This window comes from Hevea brasiliensis, chromosome 4 (genome assembly GCF_030052815.1).
Source record: "Hevea brasiliensis isolate MT/VB/25A 57/8 chromosome 4, ASM3005281v1, whole genome shotgun sequence".
NCBI lineage: Eukaryota > Viridiplantae > Streptophyta > Magnoliopsida > Malpighiales > Euphorbiaceae > Hevea > Hevea brasiliensis.
In genome coordinates this window covers 55,454,814-55,462,149 of record NC_079496.1, presented here as the reverse complement: position 1 = coordinate 55,462,149, position 7,336 = coordinate 55,454,814, and positions in this window count along the sequence as shown.

Sequence of the window (7,336 nt, the reverse complement as noted above, 5' to 3'; positions counted from 1 at the left end):
ACACCAGGCATAACATCAATCCCAAACTGCACCTCTCATTCTGGAGGTAATCCTTGCAATTCATCAGGAAACACATTCGAAAAGTCACATACAGTAGGGATGTCCCTCAGTGCTGGACTCCCCACTTGGGAGTCTATCACATATGCCAAGTATGCTTCACACCCCTTTCTGATCATCCTTCTGGCTAGTGCAGCTGAAATGGTGGTTGATGGTAGTAAATGCCTCTCCCCATGTATTACTACATCACTGTACAGAGGGAGACCAAAAGTGACTATCTTCAGTCTACAGTCAATCATGGCGTGATGCTTGGCTAACCAATCCATGCCTAAGATAATATCATAATCTCTGAAGGCCATTTCAATCAAATCTGACAGAAAAACATGTCCTTGGATCACCGAAGGACAGTCTCTATAAATTCTATTGACCCGAACCTCTTGTCCTAGCGGACTAGTTACTAGCACTTCAAAACCCATTTGGACGCATGGAACAGCAAGTGAATTGACTATGCTAGCACTAACATATGAGTGGGTTGAACCCAGATCAAACAACACAAATACTTCTTGATCAGAGATAGAGAATGTACCAGCTACAACATCAGAAGTCTCAGCCTCTTCTTGCTATCTCATCGTGTAAACTCTGGCTGAAGCACTTCCTTGTGTTGACTAACCAATAGTACCCTGACTGCCTAAAGCAGTGCCTCTACCTCTGCCTTCTCCTCTGCCAACTGATTGTGAACCTCTGGGAGCAAGACTCTGAATAGATCCTTCGACAGTAGGAGGAGCTGGACCATATCTAGGAGCACTAGTGCAGTCTTTAGCTAAATGGCCCTTACCTCCACAGTTAAAGCAGGCTCCTATAGCCCAATAGCATTTTCCTCCATGAATCTTCCCACAAGTCTCACAAGGGCAGGCAGGATATGAACCCCTGCTCGACTGCTGACCAGACCTAGGGGGTCTCTGTCCAGAGAATCTGCCCCTTCCAAACCTTCTACCTTCCACCTCGACCTCTGCTAGGTCCACCAAATTTCTTTCTCTTCCCAGAAGTACCACCAGAACTTGGCTTTACTGACTTTTCCCCTTTGTCTTTCTCTGTTTTCTCAGTCTTCTCTGATTTTTCTTTTATAGGTGTCATTTCTGATTCAATCCTTTCTAGCTCAAGAGCTTGAGAGATGAGCTCAGAGAAGTTGCTGTGTCTGAATCCCACTACTTGCATCCTCAAACTGGGCTTCAAACCCAACTCAAATCTCTTGCACCTTGCCTTGCTGGTAGAAAAGAGACTCCCAGCATAGTGGCTTAAGCGGGAGAACTCTCTCTCATATTCTACCACTGTTCTGTTGCCTTATTTTAGACTCAGAAATTCTTGTAACTTTTGATGCACATATGTGTCTAGGACATATTTTTGTCTGAATTCTCTGATGAAGTCATCCCAAGTCAGTACTGGTGGTTCAGCTAAGCTGTGGGGGATGGTCTTCTACCAATCATATGCATCCCCTTACAGTAGCGACACAGAGTATTCAAACTTTAATTCATCTGGGCAATGCAGCTTCTTAAACACTCTATCCATCCTTTCAAGCCATTGCTCTGCCTCTAAAGGGTCCACTGTACCCTTGAATTCCATAGCCCCATATTTCAACAGCTTGTCACACTATTTGGCTGGAGGTTGTGGTTGTACCACAGGTGTCTGGGGTGGAGCTTGAGCAAGGATACCCCTAACCATTTGTTGAAACATTACTACCATCTGCTGTGCAAACTGTGCAGGAAACTGCGGCATTTGTGGGGTTGGTGCCATTGACCCACTGACATTTTGTAGAGCTGGGGCTTCCCTGTGACACCCCTTACCCATCTACAGTGTAACCGAGCAAGATATGCCACGTAGTGTACCGGAACACCCTATTTTAATTCAATCATTTTTATTCTTCCTAATTTATTTTTTTTTTCAGAGCTATGGAGTATAATTTGTCAAATATAATTTATTTCAGTCATTTATTGAAATCATAAATTTATTTAAGGTTCCGCAAATTTTATAGAAAATCCGGCAGAGTACCGGCTAAAAATGGAGAAAACAGTTCTTCGAAACCTGTGAAAAACACTTCCAATATTTTCAATCAATCCCAAACTCCATTTCATCAACAAAATCTCAATATTTTTTTTCAACAACATTTTCATTTCTCAATCATTCATGTCATATGATAATCATGTAAAAGTCATAAATAAATATTCACTTTTTCATTCATAAACACAATTTTCACTATTTACATTAATACCAAAATACATTACATAAGTTTCAATTACATATGAGAAAATAAAAGTTAATTACAAATACCCAAAATGAAACCTAATGTCCTACCAATGCACTGACGTCGCTGAGGCGACACGGACACTATGCAGAGCTGCAGAAGGTTTCACCCAATTGGTCGGTCTCTCCAGAATCTACACGTGGCAAAAGCAACGCGCTAAGTAATAATACTTAGTGGTGCCAATAATAAAATAAAAAGAAATAACATAAAATAAATATGCAGTGAATGTATTAATGTCTCATTTGAAATAAATTTTCGATGAGTATTTGTAGTCTTACTTATTTTGTACTTGTTATATTCATTATTTCATTAAATTTATCCACTTTCATTTTTTGGTTGCCCAAGTAACCTATACTGGACGACTGGACTGGATAAACGGGTAAACTGGCACTGGGTATCAAGTACCTCGGGCAGTCACACCATCAGTCACATATGTGTCTCCCGACAAAGCAATGTAATAGCCTAATAAGCTGTAATAACATTAGGCACAAGGCCAAGTCTCAACACAATATCAGAATGGCTAAAAGCCATAAAATCACAGAATGGCATAATGCCATGTGCAGTACTGCTAATTGAACCCAATTGGCATGCCAACCTATCCAAACCAATCTTGCTAGGTGTACTAGGGCATGTTACACTTTTAAACTTTACAATTCTTGAAATTTAAGTTTAGGTGTTACTATTCATTTCATTAGTCAACTAAAATGTTGACTTTTGCATAGACAATAGGTACATTGGTTCTAATACTCCCAACATACCACATTTTACATTCTAAAATTGTTGGTATTGGTTGCCAATACCATTTCTAAGCTTAGTGTTAGTTGTTCAAAATTTTTAGATTTCAAGCCTTGTGTTTACTGTTCCATTGGTTATTTTTACAGTAGGAATTTGGCAAAATTGTCTTCAACAAAGTTGTTCCTTATTTTGTCTAGTTATATTTCCTTTTTTGAATCATTCCATTTGGAGTTTTGTAGCTCAAGTTATGGCCTAAACACCATAACTGGCCAGATTAGACATAATCCAAAATTTTGGGCAAAATTGGTTCTGCCAGATTTGGTAACCTAAGTTTGGTTGGCAATTTGACTAGGTTATAGTCAGAATTTGGATTTGTGTTCTTCATGAAATTTTTAGGTCTATGTCTCAGCTTTCTTCTGGTAAAATTTCAGGTCAATTGAACCTTTCTACACTGAGTTATGACCAAATGAATAAGCACTGTTCATTTGGTCATTTTGCCCAGGCAGAATGCAAGTCACCTGGATTAGGGTAATTTTTAGATTGACTTAGTTTGGTTTTCTGGGCAAAGTTTCTTCACCAACGTTGTGCCATTATGTGTCTAGTTTCATGTCCAATTGTCTTGCACCAATTGAATCTCTACAACTCCATTTATAGCTGCCCAAACCTACTGGACTCATGCTTAGTCCTGCACGTCAGCCAAGGTAGCTCACCCATACACAAATGCCAAGCCTCAACTCACTTCAATTCCTCATCATACACAGCCAAATGGTCACTAATTGACCATTTAAACTTTCATTCACCAACACATGAACAAAATCAAAGTTTTGTGCCTCAAACCCTAACTCCAACAACTAAAATTTTTATATACATACAATCCATGAATTTCAACACCAAAATCATGTTCAATGACAGCCATACACAAAATTTTTACAAGAAATTGGCACTAACCTTGACTTAGGCACTTTCCAAGGCTTCAAAACTTCACTTTCTTCCCTTCTTTTTGCTGTCCAAAGCTTGCTCTAGGTGTGAGGATGAGTTCTTGTGAAGGGAGGCTAGGGTTTTGAGGTAGTTTGATGGGTGAACCAAAGCTTGGAAAAGCTTTGATGGAGTTTTCCTTCCTCTCTCTCTCTCTCCATGTTTTTTTGGCTGCCCAAAGGTTGAAGAAGCAACTGATTTTTCTTTCTTTTTTTCTGCCCATTAAGTCATTTTAAATAAGTTAATGCCATGTGTCAAAGTTTGATTGGGTGGGAGGATTTTTAATGACATCATAATGATGTCATAATTCTAATTCCTTTAATTTTCTTTCCTTTTCTTGTCTACTAAATTTCAATTTAATTTTTAGCAATATTTATTCACATATTATGTCATAATAATTATTTACTTAACTGGACAAGTCGGCCAAAAATCATCTCCGAAGACGAAATGACTAAAATGCCCTCCGTTTGGCTTAACAGACTAAAATTGTCATTACCGATTGAAAAAATTTTTTAAGCATTTTCTTGGAATTCTAATGCCATAGAAACCTCAATGACCCTTCTCTGGAGTCCCAAAAATTATTTTATGAATTTTTCCCCCAGGTCTAGGGCTCTTAGTTGCGAGAACCGTAACTTCCTACTAGGTTACCCATTGCTAAGGCACCGGCTCATTTAACTTGGTTGTATTTTATTTCTAAAATTTTTTCTAAATTTTTCTTATTAATATTTGAGTTAATTATGGTTCCTCACTTGAGTTTAAATATTTTTTCGGATGTTCTAATTGTCTGGACCGACACTGGTCACTGGAACAGTAGAATGTACGGAGTTGCTATAGGGAGGGTGTTACATTCCCCTTGTGCCTCAGCTTCAACAGATTGCTCAACAGAGCGATCCCCTTCTTCCATATCAGTTTGGAGTTAAGATATCTCCTGAACAAATAACACAAGGAGATTCCCTCCGTTAGTTCATATTTATGATGTAATGCACTGTATGTAACAAATAAGGACATTGAGCAGTTGTACTTAACAAAGAAAAGACATAAATTTACAAATTAAAACATACTTTAAAAATTTGCTCTAATACCACTAAAACATGTCACACCTTACCCCTCTGTAAGGCATAAATGATCCCGTAGAATACCTAATGAACTATCAAACTTAACCTACCGATAACTCATTAAGTACCCTACAAGGGATTTTAAAACAATTTTCTTACTTTCATAAGTGGTGAGCATTTCTAAATAGATATTAAAATCATTTATTCAAAGTTTTAAAACTAGTAAAATTTTTGTCCTATTTGTTTTTCTACAAATTTTATAGAAATTTCGATAGAGTGCCGTATGTATTTTGAGAAAACAGTTCTTCAAGTTCCTGTAAAAAGCACTTTCAATAACTTGTCTCAACAACTTCTTCAATTTCACAACCATCCCAATCAATTTCAACATCACTATCAATTTCCAAAAATTCAAATCCACAATTTCTAATTCAAATATCATCGAAAATATTACTAATTAGTTTCATTCAAATTAAAACAAAATACTTCCATTCATATGTAATTAAATGTAAAACAACTTATATACATCATACTAAAAATTTACATTAGGAAAAATTCAAACTAAAATTTATTACAAACTTTATACAAACTGCTCAAGACCAGTTTTACATGTCCATACCTTAACATACATTACATACATCAAAATAAATTTTTACAATCAGGGTATAAAATATACCCGATAGACTTCAGAGTAGGTAGCTCCTCTGTTCTCAGCAGCTCACTCTGCTGCTCTTCTAGTCTCTATATCTCTGATAAAGAATAATAAACATCATCGAGTACTAGGACTCAATGGTGCACAACATACTAAATAATCTTTATGCAGAATTTAAAACATATTTATTCAAAATTTAAATTGAATATGAACAATACATTCAAAACATGACTTATGAAATTTTAATCTAAACAATTTCATTTCAAAAGTCTCAAAGTACATTTCATAAAAACACACAGTTATATCATGCCATTCGAAACAAATATAATCTCAATAGCTAGAGGCTTAGGAGAAGTCACATCACTAGGCTAGCTAGCTCAAATATATGGGAACTCATTCTTTTTTTCTTCTACTGGCACACACCTCAACCCTTCAGCCAGAGAAGGAATCAAAATTCGAAACTGATTTCCCCCACTAGTCATGCTAGTGAGGTGTTCAAATATATGGTCATGACACTGTGGTTTCAAAACTTATCTTAATAATTTACTAAACATTGCCATTTCAAATATAAACAAATAAACTTTCAACAAATCAAAGCAAAAGCATAATACACATTTCATGCACTTTGTAAATGAATTTTAAAGCATATTGATGTTGTGCACAAACCTTAAGCGAGTCACCTCTTGGCCTTTACTCGATTCCTCGGGTTCTTTCTTGGTGTTCTTTTCCACTGAAACATACAGTGTCACAGTATTTCAGTACCATAACTTAGCATAAATCCAAAAATAAATTCAAATTCACTTTTACCTAGCTCTAATATGCTAAACTTGATATTCTTTAAAATTTGTATTTTGGGGTTACCATTCACGACACTATTCAAGTCAATTTGTTGACTTTCTAAGGCTTAATAGGTATGGAAAATCCAACTTCACCCACATACCACATTTTGGTTACTAAATTTGTTGGTTTTGGTTGTTTACTCAAATTCTAAGTGTTTTAGGCAAATTTACAGATTTTTAGTTTTGGGTGTCTTATGTTGTACTATTCCATTGCTCATTTTACTGTTAGAATTTGGCAAAATTTTCTTCATAGAAAATGTTTCCTATTGTCTTAAATTTATTCTCCTTTTTGAATCACTCCAATTGGAGTTTTGTATCTGAAGTTATAGCCATTTGAATCATGGCTGCTGGATTGGACTTAACCCAGATTTCTGGGCAAATTCTGGTTTTGGCAATTTTAGGTCACCAATTTTGGGTGGCTAAATGACTTGGTTAAGCACATAATTTTAGTTTGTGTTCTTCATGAAAGTTGTAGGTCTATATCTCAGCTTTCTACTGGTAACATTTTAGGTCATTTAGACCTGCTTAGCCCAAGTTATGGCCAAATGAACAAATACTATTCATTTAGTCATTTTTGTACAGGGCCGAACACTCACATCCGGATTTCGCCAATTTGTTCACTAGGTTTTGGTCACTTTTTGGGCATGATTCCTGAATGAAAAATGTTCCATTTTGTGTCTATTTTCATTCTCAATTTCATCATACCAATTGGACTTGTAAATTTTTCGTTTTGGTCCTTAGAAAGGACCTTGATCCTGCTGACTGCAGCATGACCCTAAGCAATCCG